The sequence below is a fragment of the Alligator mississippiensis genome, chromosome 4, assembly GCF_030867095.1.
Source record: "Alligator mississippiensis isolate rAllMis1 chromosome 4, rAllMis1, whole genome shotgun sequence".
In the NCBI taxonomy this organism is placed as follows: domain Eukaryota; kingdom Metazoa; phylum Chordata; order Crocodylia; family Alligatoridae; genus Alligator; species Alligator mississippiensis.
Window position 1 is genome coordinate 113,461,610 of NC_081827.1, and position 17,535 is coordinate 113,479,144.

General features: G+C 42.3%; 1 protein-coding gene across 3 annotated transcripts in view; it reads right to left on the minus strand.

Annotated features, from left to right (window-relative positions):
• The window catches only part of FGD4 (FYVE, RhoGEF and PH domain containing 4), a 192,398-nt gene that overhangs the window by 63,560 nt on the left and 111,303 nt on the right, over positions 1–17,535 (minus strand). The gene's annotated exons all lie outside the window — the stretch shown is intronic.

Below are 17,535 nucleotides of genomic sequence, written 5' to 3' on the forward strand. Positions count from 1 at the left end.
TGATTTTTACCAAGTAGAGAGGCCGGTATGTTATTTTCCTTGCATGAAGAAAGCTTGATGCAAAAACAACCAAAAACACAAAAACCCACATACAGAGCATCATTCTATCAAAAAATATATTGATGATTATAACATGCTAGCAGGAAATTAAAAAGTCTTAATATATTTTTGTGACTAGCTCCAGAAGCATAATCCTCTACAACTTGTTGAGATCTGTTAATATTTAGTTTTAATTAAATACGTCACACCCCATTTATCACTGCCTCATTTTCCCTTTTCAAAATTAAAATTAGCATTGTATCAGAAAAAATGGCTCTGCAATCACCACAAAGATTTGTGCCATTTCATACTGAGGTTGGCAATGCAGTGTATAGAAATCCAAACTAGAGGAGATTAAATGGTATATACAACATCTGATGTAGTGCCTGAAATGCAGTATCATTCAGTCTTCCATCTCATTCAATTGATATTTGACCCTCAGTGAACATCCCACAACCAACTCCTCCTGCAACCTTACCAGTTTAACAAGAACCTCTTAATAAAAGAAGCCAATCACAGCTGGAGCTAATTTTCAAAGGAGTCTTTCATGAGGTCAGTGGGAGGTATTGGGTAATAAACAGTTTGGGTAGGTCAGGTATACATCTAGGTAAACAGCGCTGTGAGTTTAGGTCCTAATTTTAGACTCTGATTTCACTTCAGTTGCAAAGTAATAAAAGCAAAATCTCTCACAAAAGCTTTCCTAAAGTATTTCCCACCGAAGAGAGGATGAATGATAAATAATTTAAGATACAGAACAAAGCAAACACTGAAAAAGCTTCCTAACAGGGAGGACAATGAAAGTGGTTTGGGGGCTGGGGCATATGACTTCTGAGGAGAGGCTGAGGAAACTAGGCTTATTTAGTCTGGAGAAGAAAAGACTGAAGGGGAATTTAATAGCAAGCTTTAACTACCTGAAGGGTGGTTCCAAAGAGGAAGGAGCTGGAATGTTCTCAGTGGTGACAGATGACAAAACAAGGAGCAATGGTCTCAAGTTGCAGCAAGGGAAGTTTAGGTTGGATATTAGGAAAAACTCTCACTAGGAAGGTAGTGAAGCACTGGAACAGGTTACCCAGAGAGGTGGTGGAATCTACAACCTTGGAGGTTTTAAAGAGTCAGGTAGACAAGGTCTTGGCTGGGATGATCTAGTTGGGGCTGGTTCTGCATTGAGCAGGGGGTTGGACTAGATGATCCCTGAGGTTCCTTTCAACATGACTTTCTATGATTCTATGATCATAAATATGCTACTTTTGTTTGAAATCAATGCAAGCTAACATGCAGTATAACACATCTGAATCAAAACAGTTGAATTAAGTGTTCAGTATACTTTTTTCTTGGTCAAGTGAGTCTGTCACTAAATTCCTTCAGTTTAAATGTTTTCCAGAAGGCAAATTTCAGGTGTGATCATGTATGCACATTTACCCATGCAATTAATTTAAGTCACGATGAAATCCCAATGGCTACAATAGGTTCATTCATATGTGCGGAAATGTCTTCAGGACTAGCATTGTAGTGTCTCAGGAGATATTCAAGTCTGAGATGTTCTTTTCTAGTACATGGAACCACTGAAATCTTGCAACAAGTGTGCCACCTGTAATACTCCACCAGAAGCAGCCAGTCTTATTCAGTGTTTAAAGTCATAGCATAAAAGCAGATGCACCCATAATACACAGAAACAGCATAAAGTGCTTCTTGGCAAAGTGACCTTTTGGCATTATCAATATGAAACACAGAATTCCAGTAAGACTCATTTAAACTACAGACAGAGGTGTCAAACTCAGCCTGGGCTCAATCTTGACTGCAGGAGCTCCTCCCAGGCCAGATCCATACCACCAGCAAAAAACTGCGGTAGGCCATGATTGGGCAGGAACATGGATCTGCATTCAGGAGGCAGTATAGGCCTAGGCCCAGGTAGCAGGATGGAGCTACATTTGGGAGCTCAGAGCCACACACAGACAACAGCACAGAGGCAGCACAGGTCCAGAACTGGGCAGCTGCATGGGTCTGAGGGCATGCAATGTCATGGGGCCATGTTTAGGTTGCAGCATGGGTCCAGAAGTGGGCAGTGAAACAGGGCTATGGTTGGGTAGCAGCACATGTCCAGGGGTTTGCCAGTCATCACCATATCCAGCAGAATCTAGGGACCCCAAATTCCACAACAAGCCGTGCCCCCCCAATCTCTGATAGTCTAGACTACCAGCAAGCCAGAAAAAAGGTTTCATAGGTTGGATCCAGCCCACCAGCCACATGTTTAACATCCTTGATTTAGGCTAATCTGCGTATCAATTCAGTGTGTGGGAGGAGCATTTTTCACATTTATTGTGCTTTGTTTATCACTCTTGTCCAAGGAAACATTCATCCTTGGGGCAACACAATGTTTGCTGGGGGCTGAAAAGTTACTTAAAAATCTAAGTAATTTTTCGAACTAGCAGTCCTATTTTTATCCAAGTCTGCTACTGAATCACCTGTCAGGAGGAGTAATTTATCCTGGCATAGTTAATAGAGCATATTCAGTGTTTATAACGTGTGCTCAGAGCTTGAATTGAAAGGGCAAGACAATACCTTGTCCCAGGATTGTTTTCTATAATATTTAAAAATATATACATCAATTCTGGGAATATGTAGTCTATGTTAACTTCTGGGAACTGCCAGCCTTGGATTCAAACCAGTTCCTAAAACCTTGCCCAAAAAGCAAAAAAACCCAGAGCACTCCACTAATAACATAAACCTGCTTTACTAGACATGTGTCTAAATATACCCAGACTGCAGATGTTGTGAAAAATCTAAAACGCATCGGTTTTATTTTAGTAAAAAAGTCAAATGCTTTTTCAACACTTATTCAGTGACATGTATTTCAATAGCATTGGTCAATGATGCCCATTTAACTAATCAGTGACACAGTCCACTTCTAACTGTTCCTTAGCAAGGGCTACTTAAAATCTTACTATGCTTGCAAACAAGCCAGACACACAGAGCACACACAGGGATGCATCTTTTAGCTCACAGAAATAAGTTCCTATTAATTGGTTTACAATTGCATGGTATCAAAAAAAACCCCTACCTTGGTTTACATCCATAAATATTTGTTTTCCCTTCCTCAGCCATCCATAGTTCTTTTTTTTTTTTTTTTTTTTTAAACTTCCTGAATTTCAGTTCAACAGCAACACAATGCTAGCTAGCTAACTGCATTTATTATCCACAGTGTAACTGCTAACTTTAGGGGTTGGTAAATTAATGTATAGAGGGAGGAGTTAAAAAGAGGAATAAAGTGATCTAGAAGGCCCAGAATGTGAGTAGGAGGGAGGAAGTAAAAATACCAACAGGAAGAGCCTCAGGCACTGTAAATTAGATGAGTACTCATTTTTTTTTGTCAGTTGCCTAGTGTACAGCTATAAAGAACCCTGCATGTGTTTGAGGCAAAGAAATGCACTACCTAATTAACTAAAGCCATGAAGATTTAAATTGGGCACCATTAGAAATGACAACAATGACGACAGCAAGAACAGCAGCAAAAAATGGACAACTTGCGTCTTTAAAAGATTTACAAAAAAAAAAAAGGGTTTTGCCAAGGTTCAGACCCTCAATCTGCAGGTTTGTAAACCAAAGGAAGAGGTTTTCCTTTGGCTTTTGGGTTTTCAATCCAGATCAAGGTGCCTCGTGTATCTTCACTGTGCCAAGAACACTTTATTTTTGTTAACTTTGTGACCTTCCTCGTAGTTTTTCATGATGAACTAAGCAGAAATGCAGTGCTTTAGGGTGTGGCTTCAGCTCCAGGGACAAGGAATTGCCACGCAGCAATTCTATTATACTTGGAAAAAAAAGTAGTAAAGTTTTCAGGAAGCAAAACTAAAAGTCTAAGTCAGCTTTAGAATCCTTGGGCATCTATACACATGCTCTGGGGTGGCAGTGTTTTAACTAGACTGGCTCTTGGGAGCCACTTTAACTAAAATGCCTGCGGTGTCTCGTGTACTCAGTGTCCCAAGTTTCAGAATGGTAGGGGTTTTCAAATGTGGGGGGCATGGCAGGTCCCAGCAGGACACTCTGATTAGGGAGGGGTGTAAACTCCCATCCTGCCTGCACTGTCCCAGGCTTTTCCCTATTCATTGCTCAAGGGGTGGGAGTATTGCCAACCCCCTGCCCCAGGCTAGCACTCTGAGGCAAGCGGGGGGTGGGGGGGTGCAGTGCATGCATCTGTTGATTTTCAGTCTCCCTCTCTGCTTCTTTATACTGTCAGCAAACTGACAAGTAAGCAAGCCAGCCAAGTGATAAAAGTGTTTATCAGCCCTAACTTAATGTTTAATCGCCCCATTAAGAAAACAGAGGGACATTACCAGCTACATGTTGATTCAGCACCTACCCAGCATGTGGTCTGCTAGCTAATACACAGACACCTCAGCAAGGCAGAGGGAAGGGGGGAATTCCTGCTTAGCATGGGGTGGGGGGGGAGTGGGGGGGGAGAAGCCCTCAGTCTCTGCAGGAGCTGCAGCCAGGGAGCAGAGGAGAGGGGCCAGACCTGCTGTGGAGCAGGGAACCCCGCCCAGCCCAGCAGGGCAGTTTCCAGAAGGCTGAAAATTGGAAGAAGGCTACAGTAGAAGTTAAAGAGAATGTTGTTGTATCACATTAATTTCTTAGACATTCCGATGGCTAGATCATGTGCACTAAAATAGGTGGGGAGAAAGAAAAGTTGCAAATAATAATGCAAAACACCTTCCAAATGGCTACATTAAATTTGCTTTTAGAGAGAAAAAGAAAATCTAATTTATTTATAATCCACACAGATCCACTAAACCTCCAATAAGCAGAGCTCATTAAAAGAATTCCCACGCAGGAGGCATGAAAGTCCTAAAAGGGTGCCTAATATCCTGCCCTCATTTTTGCTACGGAGTTGCACCATTCCCACCACTGCTCTGAACACACTCACCTAAATGAGTTTGGCAGTATGTATGTAATGAGGAGATGCCCTGTAAAGTCTGTCTTTATGCAAGAGGTATAAATTAATACATTGAAGTGCTCAGATAACCAAGAACAAGACATAACATAGACTTGGATAATACCAAATAATTCTTAACTGAGGAAATATTGCCAGTAAATCATGGAGGTAGGAGAGTAGGGTTATATTCTGGACTGCTATTGATTTTTTGTAAAACCTCAAACAAAAAAATACTGAGCATTTTTGCAAATTTTGGCACAGCATCCTCATCTGTTTTATGGAGACTGCAAAATTGGGTCTGCACTGCTAAGTGTTGGGGGAAAATTAAGAATGATTTATTTTCTTCAATGAAATTAACAGAAATGCACATTTTCCTAAAGCTTAGAGGTCTGATTAGTAAAGAACTTTCAAATTCAGATTGTCATTTGGAAAGCATAGATTTGTGAACACAAACAAGTATTGGCTTGTATGACATCACTTACACATCTTACTACATTACCTAATTTGCTAGGATAATGGTTTTAAAACTGTTAAACACTTAATCAGTGACATACATCGGGTTCCTCAATAGGTCATCATGGGTTTTGCAAATGGATTGGGATAATGGTGGTGGGCAGGGAGATAGTGCACTGCCCTTGCTCAGCAGGGTCACCTGACCTTACATCAGCTCATACAGCCTGCGAAGCTAGGGGTAGGAGTCCCACAACAGAGGAAAGGGTTCATGACTTTAGGAAGTTTGAAAACCACTGTACTAGGACAATAAAATCAACAAGCAAATCTGCAAGGATGTGCAGCCACAAATTTGAACATAAAAAAAATGGAGGACGCTTCTGGGCGTTTTCCATGCCTTCCTCAGAGGATACAAGGGAGCATATACTTGTTTCCATATTCATATGCATCATTCAAGCAAGCCCTTACAACAGTACACCACTTGGGAAACTATAAGATTGCTCTTGGATTTGAAATGAAACCATGCAAAACCAGGAACTCTGGTCTTTTAATATAAGACCATATATATCCACATACAGCAGCTGTTTGAAAGGGCTCACTTTGGTTAACTTGAACCCAACAGGAAGTAAAATTCTAGGTGGGTGACTATCTACAGATACCAGTCAGAGAAAGACAGAAAAAAACCCAAACCAAACCAACCCAAAACCTCTTTGCGTCTGTCTGTCTCTTGTTATGCGTGTGTGGCCTTTTGAAAAAGAAAATAAACTGTAGACCACTGAGCTACAAATTCTTTAAAGAGTCTAAATAACTTAAGACTTCAAACTGCTACTCTGCAAATGAGATCTAAGGTTGAATGTCAGGGTGGTGAGTGCTGTGGTCAGTCACTGATGAAATAAACAGTTGATAATTCTGTAGTGAAAGAAAAGTGACTAGATGATTGTGCCAATATCTCATCCACCAAACTCATTTTGGTTCTGTGCACAACCTCATTAGCTGAAGTAAAATATAAGTAGTACATTTCCAAGGGGGCAAATATATAAAGTTTGGGGTTGCATTTGAAGAATGGAATATTGGCATCGATCAGGTACTTCATTGATACAACTGGAAAGAACAATTTCTAGTATCAGTTCTGGCGCATGCAAGAACAAACTGAAAAATGGTAGTTTTTAAAAAGCCATTCTCCAGACATAGGCAAAACATGTTATAAGCTGCAGCAGAAGGAATAAGCTCTGTGTATGTGTGCATGTACACACACACAGTTCTTCTCTCCTCCTTTGGTTAAATGCTATTTGCTGCAAGGAGTAAATCAGTCCTCACAAATTTGCACTCTAAAGGCAGCAGGAAGGCATTTACACCACCCTCTTACTTTGCATGCATCACCGCATCGTTAATAACACCCACTGTGTGCATTTCCAAAACATGGAAGGTGAGCTTCGGGGTGGCAGGTAAATTAAAATAGCATGAAACAATCTGGAGCCTAAAACCTGAGCTAGATACCAAATACTTACTAGCAAACACTTACTGGGAAAAGCAAGATACTAAACACTTGGATGACAAGTTAAGCTACAAACTGGCTTTTTCCACTGCTAGAAATGTTCCCAGGAGAAGTAGTAGTACAAGCATTCAGACTGTAACTGTCCCCTCATGCCTGCTGCCAAGACCAGGTGATCACATCTGAGGAAAGCATGGGGAGCAGCTGCTGCTCCTGTCCTCCTTGGGACCCAGGCTGGAGGAGCGGGCAGAGAGCAAGAAACAACCTAACAAATCTCCCACTTCTGCTTCACCCCTGGGACTCCAGTCTGGGGAGTAGTCAGGGAGCAGAGGATGGCTGCTTCTTCCTTCACCTCCCAGTCTACAGAAGATGCTTCCCCTGACCTCCCCAGACTGGGGTGACTCAGGTCTGGCCAAGGCACAGGAGCCTTTCCCTACCCTTGACTGCTCCAGGGACTGGGAGGCAAGCAGCTGCTGTTCCCCATGGCTTCCCTAGATCAAAGGTGACCCCAGACTAGAGAAGGTGCGGGGAGCATTCCCCTGCTGCTCGACACTTCCTGGTCCCCAGAAGGAGTTGAACAGTGGAGAGGTGTACAGGTATTTTGCTCTCCTGAGAGAAACTCTTCAGGGAGCAACTTCTACCTGGTCAGAGATGAGTTATTTTTCTTCCAGAACTACCAATTTTGTTTTGGGTAAAACTGTGTGATCACCTGTATGTATACTAGTGGGGTTTCTATGAGAGCTTCAACTCCCCTGGAACAAACATAACACTTGTATGTGGCTTTAGCCTGTGTGACAGGGGCCGTCCCGGAGGCCAGTCACAATGTTGGCCTGCCCACCTGTCTGCGGCAGCCTACCCTGAGTCACCTGCCTCACCTTGATTTAAAAAGAAGATAGAAAATTGTGGGAGGTTGCCCATTTTATGCCCTGATGCCTAGGGCATTATCCACGGCTCTGAATCTCCCCGTATACCATGTCCCATGTCTCGCAGATGGTATCCAAATTACTCCCAAGTCCCCCAGCCCTGTTGCTGGGCCACACACAGCTTCTGGCCCAAACTTGGCCTCAGGCATCCAGAGATTTACCTTGGCTACCTGCCCCCTCACTGGGGCCCCATCTCACACTCTGGGCTCTATGCCTCAACAGGCTTCTAGCCCCTCACACTCTACCCGTCACTAGGGCTCCTGGACCTCACGCCCCTTAGGCCTCAGGTGTCTGTCAACAAGCCTGCACCCTGACTCAGGCCCCACTCAATGGGCCTGGGCTCCTATGTTTTTCTGTCATGGTGTGCTCCCCTAACCTTTCCCCTCCATGGGGTAACCCACAAGGCAGCAGAGGATGAAGTTTTCTGGCACTCCATACTCGCCCTTCACTGGGGAGGCACAGGTGTGGCATTTCCTGGAAGCTGCCCTGCCACAAGAAGCCCCACCACACCATCCAACCCCAGCAGGGTGTAGTTTTAGGTCATTTCCCAGGACTAGAAACCTCCTCCATCCCCATAGTTCCTGCCCTTTACCTCCAGATGTTCTGAGAGCAGCAGCTCCAGCTGGGTGATGTTATCCCTCCAGCTCCCTGCAGCAACTGTGGGCTCTACTTCTCAGTGCCTGCTCTTATTCCCTAGCAGCTAGGCCCTCCTTCCAATCAGGTAGCCTTCTGCTGGCCATGCGACTCTCCTGATAGGCACTATAGTCACTTGCCAGCTGCTCTGCTCCCTGTTCAGGTGCTTAAAGTGGCAGGCACCAAAGGTCTACATAATACTCTGAAATAAATTATATGGGGTGCTTTGCTGCCCAAAGTAATACTTGGTTACTCAAGTTAAATCAAATGGTATTACTTCAGCAGAAGACAAAGCCACCCAAATATTCAACTGAAATATTAGTTAATGTTCAGAGGAAACAAACAGCAACATAGGGTATAAATGGAATGCTTAAATCTGGTTGACCTTAAGTTAGATATATTGCACTGTTTTGCTTTATGAGTATACATGAGACTAGCATTAATACCATATTTCCTTCCTTATCCTAGCCTGATTCATTTAGACAGGAGGGGTGGTAAATATTACTGCTCACTGAAACACCTTGCCTGGATACAACTTTTATAACAGAAAAGGCAACAGAGAAGGCAGTCCATACACATACTTAAGTGGTACTATCAACGACCTGCTATAATCCTTGTTAATGGATAGATCCACTAAAATATTGGGATTTTGTTTACAGTGGCTCTATTAAAAAGCCAAAATGGTACCAGTTCGCACATACTGATGTCACACATTTCAAATAGGAAATTGTTGTGTGCTTTCATCAGGGCTGACTTTTCAGTAGCCTCTTATATTTTGCAGCCTTTCTTATGGCGTTATCAGCAAAAAATAAACTCCTAAGGTGCTACTTAAGTTAAGAGAATGCCCATCCTGCACCTTTCTTTAGATACTCAGCAAAATTCTATAATCCTGATATTTTCTTAAATTATTTGGAATGCCTAAAAAAGTTAGAAGAGTTATTTTGTATTTACTTAAAGAATTTGTATAGAAATGTAAGTGTCATTTTTTTTCTTCCTCTTAACCTCAAGGAAAGAAACCTTTTAGTCAATTTTGGGTCTTTTCTTTAGAAATCCACATACACATAACACAGCTGAACTGAACTCATTAAAATCATTTGAATTAATATATACAGCAAATTGTTTCTGTAATAATTTACCTAGCTCTCCAAAGACAGCTGCTAACGCCTACAGGTAGCAGAAAAGGGTGGAGATGATGAATATCAAGAGTTCTTGGATTACAGTCTTTTTCTGCTAAACAGTAGATACCTATCAGTTTTTCATCCTTATTTAATCAATTTTTTTTTATATCATAAACGCATCTAATCCTCAGTTATAACCAGGCAAATTCTCATGGCAGTTAATAGTTTTGCCTGCCCAATAACTATAGGATTAAACTTTAAACTTCACAGCCAAATCAAGATTTACAACAATGCTTTTCTATTCCAACCTGGATTCCTTAATGTACTACTCTTCATTATGCAAAGTAAATGACTGAAGGGTGAATGCAAGATCACAATTCACTAGAGGTGATCTGCTGACATTAAATAATTCATATTCAGCTGGAGATCTCAGAGTCAATTTATCCAAATGGCTTCTACGTGTTGTATCGATCTTTGGCCCTGATCCCACAAGCTACCTCATGCAGCCAGACCTCTGAGTCTGCTCTGAGCCCTAGCAAAATGAACAGGCCTACAAACAATAAGAGGAGATTAATATAAATGTTATGTTAACTTTTTTTTTGGGGGGGGGGTATAAGAATATTCACATTACATTTGTTTGAAACAAATACAACTATTGGACTTCAAAACAGAGTCCCTTGGAAAACCAAAGTCAAAATCTGTTTCTTTACTGCACTGCACAAGGCAGCTTCCTGCCTGCTTCAAGCTGATTAGAGAGCCCGGATGCAGGAGTAGAATGCATACATGGCATAGCCACTTTCACGCCGTTTCATTTGGAAGTAGCAGCACCTGGTTGAAAAGCACCTGGTGAGTAAGCTGACTCAACATGAACAGTTTCACTCAGCCAGGGGTGCCACCACATTCAAAAAAGTGGCAGTGGGGTGCCATGACCCTGAAAAAGTTGAGAATCAGTATAATATACATTTAAAAAAGAAAAGTGAATAATGTTGGTAATGCTGCTGTCCAAGAATTACTTATGATTCTGTAGCTGCAACAGCATCAAAACAATAGCACATCCCAAGCTAAAGGCTTGAACCACTGGATGCAATAAATAAGTTTCCTTGACATCAAGCCTCATGTGGCTACATTTCACCAGGGGTGGATCGGGTTATTAAAATAATCTAAACTAAGGTCCTATATGCACTAGGATAATGAACAACTTGATGTCAATGGTTAATTAGGTTAATAAGGACCCTCCTCCCCCAAATAAATTTACAAAGCACTGTTTGGCTTCTGATGTGAACAGGGCTAAACAGTTTTTAAGCCACCTTTACAGAAGAATGTACTGTTAAAAATTAGTAGAAAGGTGCCTTTTCCACTTTCAGTAACCACAAAGTATTTTTTCATTTACTTTGGTTACTTTACTCAAAATAATTTGCAACACTGGTTTAAGGGACAGGGTAAAATAAAGAAACTACATTTTTCAAGCATGGGGAAACTTATACAATAATGTCCTTTAATCAGTGGGGATACTCTTCATAGTCTGAATGTAATAAAATTATATAGCTATCTGTGGGATTAGGTTAGGCCCAAAACTTAGCAATACTTTCAGTGTTCGAAAACTCCTTCAGAAGTCATAAAAAAAATGGACTACTTACCGCTGTCTTTCAATTGAGTAGTGTTTAAGGGTGGTTTCTTTCTTCCCATCCCTGCCTGCCCCCCCAAATCCCAGCACCTGTCAGTTTTTATTAGCTTCCTCCACATTTTGATGGGAAGTAAGATTTCTGCTGCTTCTTTAAGTCTCTACTTGCATTGACAGCAGTTTTATCTGTAAACCTACCTCTGCTATTAACAGGAAGCATTATTGTAGTTTCACTAGTGGATTTTTCCCCTTTAATCTTCATGCTGTTACTTTACAAGGTAAAAAATATCCTCTTTTTACTGTTCTTCTGTGCCTAGAAACATAGTTAAATCACTTATAGCCAGGATCCAAAACCCAGCAAGATCACTGGGAGTCTCTCTCACATGCACCATTTTCAAACACCTCTGATCCTGCAATCCTTAGTTACACAAGTTAACTCAGACTAAAATGGGACTGCTTGCATAAGTATGGATGGATTGCAGTATCACACCCTAAACGTTTCTCCAGTTTGTTGGTTCTCTTTAGTGTATCAGCAACGTAAGAGATATTTAACATGGTATTGTGCATAATGCTCAGTACCTGAAGGCAGAGTTCAACATTCAACATTAGCAAGGTCACTCAAGTTCTATTAGCAAGCACGCTGGCTGAAAGAAGGTAGAAATGATTTACTGGCTCAGAAATACAAATACCCTTTAATATAACCATGGTAGAGATACTAACTTACAAGTATCTACAATGGGTATGTCAGTGTACTCATAATTCAAGTTGCGTATGTACAAGGAAGTGCTTCCTCCTCCTCCTCCATTTGTAGATTTTCAAACAAATATTAGGCAATAGTTTTCCAAAAAAAGAGACATTGCTAAATATGGATTTGAATTCCTTCATTTCTGTGTTGCTCATCACATGCAAATGCTGCACAAGCATGCCTTTTGAATGTGCCTATATGTAACATTTTCATTCTCTGGTCTCCCTGGACATCTATACAGTTAAAAAGACATCTTTGAAGCAGTGGGTATTTTTAGAATAGCTATATGAATTCTGAAAGATGAATATAGCTAACTTCTACCCATACATGGATCTATGTTAATGTATAATATTTTTAGAAACAGGATGCTACAAGCAAGCCTCAGCTACAACAAGAGAAAGAGCATCTAACAAAGCAGGTTTAAATTTATTTTTTAATTCTTTTGAATAGTTTGAATACTTTGAATTCTTCATAATATTCTTTGTCATAAAGAGAGAATCTCCCTATATATAACATGTCTGAAATATACAAGAACCACCAAAAGGAAAAGTCAGTGAAGATCTTCAACATGTGAATCAGATGAAGAAACCATTAATAATATTGTGAGCCATTTCCAATCCCCTTACAATGTCACTCTCTCTGCATAAGTGAGTTACGCAGGATAGGACAGAGGTTAGGGCCAGCACACTTTTCAAGCCCTAGTGAACAGCACCACTCTAAATTGCATGGATTAAAATCTAGAAGAATTTTATTTTTTTTTAAGTGCTTTAATTGTAGAATGCAGTACAGTGAGACCTACTGCACAAGAACTCCATAACAAAAAAGGCCAGGCACTCAATTTGACCCTTTTACAAAATTTCAAATGTTTAAATAAAGCATCCCTTGTATAGGCTGAAAAAACCTTGTGCTAACAGGGTCCTTTAAATCAGTACCACCTTTACAGCTTTGTAAAACTGCAGCTGCTCTGAGTTTAGCATACTATTTGTAATCTTTGAAGCACACAGTCCATTTTCAGGCTGCTTAAGTAGCCCAAGCTTGCTGCCAAATAATTAACAAGTATCATCTACAAGACACAAAACAACAAGCAACTCCCTGGGAATGCTTGCTGCACCAGCACAGAAATATAAAGAACCTAAACTGCAGACTTCACAGGAATTTCAGTACTTCCTGCTTTTGACCTGATTGGAAGCACCATGAGAATAGCCTCACAGATCTGGCTTACATTAGGGCCTCCTGTGAGATCATTCAGTTTCTATCAATTCCCCTTTCATGATGGTGCCAATTTTGATATGGGCACTTGGCTACAAAGAACTAGACTGAGACCATCTGAGGTTATTTAAGTATTGCCCTAGATTCAAAACAAACAAAAATGCTATCTTCCAGAGAATATGGCTCTAGTGCTGTCAAAAAACTCATTTCAGAGAGAACAAATGATTTGTAGCAGTTTTCGGTTGCTGAGGCTAACTAATTTCTAACCAACCTGGCTTCAGTTTTAATTAATAATCCAGTTGATAGATGTGATGGAAGGGACAAAAACAGTTTAATGTGTTTATATTGTTCAAACTCTTATTTCCTGTCCCCCAAAATAATTTAAAATACACTCTTCATGCTTTAAAAAAATATATATTGAACATCACTTGATAAAATCCCCAAATAGGGAAAAAAAAAACCATTCCTTTTTTTCTTCCTCATTTCTGAGGCCATGATTTGGTAATTTCTTATAAGAACTATTCTGAAAAAGCTAAATGGTCACACAACTGTTTATATCATTTTCCTGTTCTAGAGTTTACAGTTTCCTAAAATAAAAATCGATGAATGGGCATTCCCTAAAAAATCATACTAAGAGGGGTGAGTGCGAGGGGGAGGAAGAATAAGCAACCACCTTGTAAAGCTGCCAATATTATAATGGCAAGGGTCTTTCAATTATGTTAACAAGAATCCACTCTGTGTCTAAAGACTCTGGAGAACACTCTTAAATACCCCAACACTTCAGCTTGGAAAATCAAAACTTAAACCTCTGGGATACCTCTAACAGTATCTGAGTTCTTTTTTTTTTTTTTTTTTTTTTAAGCCCTGGCTCCTGGAATCATGAAATTCATAAAACTCAGAGCTTTTACAAAGTTTCCAGTTCCTGTGGTTAGGAAGCAAGAGTTCAAGAACACAACATTTAAGGTAGGGACAGAAATAACACATAAACCAATATAAGTGATCGGAAACTGGTTCAAAGCTGAAACACAACAGAATTTCAGTGCACATAAACCACTTTCAAAATGGCTGAAACTGGCTTAAGATGAACCTGGATGGATGCAACTTCAGACTTAACTGATTTAGCTTAAATTAGTTTATTGAACTACTGTCCCAGATCCTCCCCAGAGTCAAGTTAACTCATAGTCCCCCAGGATCCCAGGATGCTTTGCACATGACCCACAAACCCCAACTCACAGGGTGGGTGGGCTAGCTTGGCTCAAGCCCAGGAGGGAGGCCTGCTCTAGTGCCCCCCAGCCTCTGGCCTGGGCCACTGCAGGCATGTGGCTACATTTCCAGAATCAAAAGTGAATGTCTATTCACTTGCTTACTGGTTCACTCAATGCAGTTTAGACTAACCTGCAAAGACTGAATCAATTTAGCGTTGGACTTTTTGACTGTCTGTACTTAGCCTTAGACACTTCCAAAACAGAAAAAAGCAATTAATTAAACCAGATTATATGCACAAACTTTTTTTAGGCTTGACTATCTGAAAGTCCAGGTTTGGTAAAATTTTAAAACACCTCCTCCTCATATGCCAACTATTGCCTATGACTAGGGACCTACCTAAATCCCTGTAAGACAAAGGGATTTTCACAGGCCGCTCACAGCAACACAAAGCTAATTTTATGATCTTTTCATGGAGAACCCTCATGACTAATTGGTTGAAGGACCCCAGCAGTTCTGCCCCTTGCTTAGCCAATCACTGATCTTCAGACTGAAGCACTGCTGTGACATTGCATCTGGTTTCTTAAAAGATGGTTCTGAAACCTTTTTGCTTTCCTGATTGGGGCCTTCACTGAATCTACGTCAGTAGCTCAGCCTCTCAGTAGCTTTCTCTCAAACCACGTGTTCTACGGCTGCAGAGATTGCTGCACTTTCTTTGTATTCCGATATTTTTTGTATTTTTTTGGTGACTGCACTCAAAATTGTGGGAAACTTAATTTTTCACAGTGATCGCAGAAACTGCCACTTTTTGCAGTTTCCATTAAAAAAAAAAATCACAAAACTGTCATCAGTTTTGTCTGTCGTTCAGAAGAGTGAGGAGTCCTGAAAGAGAATTGGGGAAGAAAGCAAGGCACTAAAAATTGTATTAAAAACTAAAGCAAGGGAAGATTTGTTCTCCTATAAGTAGGGGTGCACCAATATATCGGTCTGATATCAGATCGGCACCAATATAAAGAAAATTGATTGCATCGGAAAATGGCCTGATGTGGTCAATAATTTGGCTGATAAATGCCCGTGTGCACACAGCCGTGGGTGCCCCCGTGGTGAGACAGGGAGTGAAGCAGAGGCAAGGAGCAGTGTGGGGAGTGGGACAGATCTGTGGCTCATCCAGGGGACATGGGGGGGGTGGCTGCCGCCACTACGCGCACCCCAGGAGGGGGGCATGTGCCCCTGGATCTGCACGGTGGGGTGGGGGTAGCTGCAACTGCAGGTTGGCTGTGCCAGGCTTTTCCCAGCACATAGTGGAGGGTGGGGTGGGCTGGGGTTGCACTTGGGGCAGGTGGGTCTATGGGAGGGCTAAAGCAAAATTTGTGGTGGCTGCAGGCCCCCCCCCCCATGTCCCCTTCCCAGTGCTACTGCCACCCACCCAAGTGCAGCCCAGCCCCAGTCCTGCTGAGAAGAGCCTGGCCCAGCCCCAGTCCACCCTGCCCATACCCCACACAGATCTGGGGGCACATGCTCCTCCCTCTGCCCTCCCAGGGTGCACGCAGCAGCAGCAGATGCTCCCCACCCATGCCCCTCCAGATGAACTGCAGCTCCGTCCCATGCCCTGGCCTACCCTGACAGTGCAGCGCCTACCCCATCCCCACTCACTCCCTCACTGCAGGGCCTTGATCTGCCCCCCCCACGCCCTTTCCCTCCCACCTCCCCTTCCCACCACAACAGAGACTTACTAGCTGCATGCAGCTGTATCAGAAATCGAATCTGTATCAGCCAATATGCCTACTTAAAAATCAGCTATTGGTATTGGCCCCCAAAATCTCTATCTGTGTGCCCCTATGTATAACCTCTACCCCTTTACCTGTCAGAATCAAGGATTCTTTGTCCTTCTCTCACAAACAAATAGCTACCTAGTAAATTATGTCAGCTTAGCATCTTATTATTATTGATAGTAACTGGCTGCAAACAACAGTGAGGGAAGGAGCAGCAGTTGCTGAAAGTGGGGACTAGAAGAGGGTGTGAAAGTGGCTAACCCTGATACAGTGAGATGTAAACCTACAAACTTTGTGAAATATTGCAGTACACATTTTGGAGGCTGCATCTGGGTGCTATATTAAATACCATATTACCTGGATTTGGGTGCTATAGAGTAGTAACACCCAGATCACTTGTGTCCAAGTGACTCACAACCCACTTAATTTGCATTGGGTTGCCAAATTAAGATTAAGCCTTGGAGCTGTTTGCTGTGGATTTTACTTAAAAACACACGTCTTCTCTGCTCATCTGGAGGACGTCAGCAGCCTTGAGAAGTTGACCAGAGAAGCAACACATTTTTAAATGAAAACCACAACCGCCAACTGAAGACCTGAGTGATCCTGTGCATCCATTTACCACGGCTGTATAGAATCTCAACTAGTTCGCAAGCCCTTATTTTTGTAAAGACCGGGGGGGGGGGGGGGGGGGGCGGGAAGCAGTGGTACTGAACAGAGGCATAACAAGCTCCTTCAGTACCTGGGATGGGGGACAGGGCATGCTGACCATTGGAGAGCAATGTGGCAGGGAGGAGAGAGAAGAAGGAAGGAAGCGCAAGATTTTAGTGGCCACTGCTCTCTGCCTGATGCCACTGCTGCTATAGCCATGTTGGCTTGGACAGCAGCAGCCCCATGGCCAAGCTTCCTGAGAACCATCCCTGCTACCCAGGTTGCTGCTTTCCACCCCCACCAAATTTGTTGCTGGCCACAGGGCTGTGCCTCCTATGGCAGCCTCCCCAGGATTGTGGGGAGAGCACCATTCTGCCCTGGCCCCCAAGGTACACTGCTGGGTAAGGGCCAATCCCACCTACTCCTATGATTCAGCAGGGCCAGGACAGGGCTGTGCAAGCTATGGCAAGAATTCCTGGGTTTGGGGGCAACTCTGGCACCCCCCTCACTGGTCTGTGCCTGGGGCTGGTGCCCCCACTTGCCCCGTCTTAGTTATGCTATTCATGTTGAAAATTGACATCTCCCTGTAGGGACTCCAGATTCTACTACCCAGTTTATACAATGATTGTGCTCAGCTTTATTTGGAAAGCAGTTCTGGTCATAATTACATTAAAACTTTTAGAATTTAACACATCTGGGGGAGGGTGGGGAGAGAATCATTTATCCTGTGGCATTTCAGTGTATGCAGTCAGTAC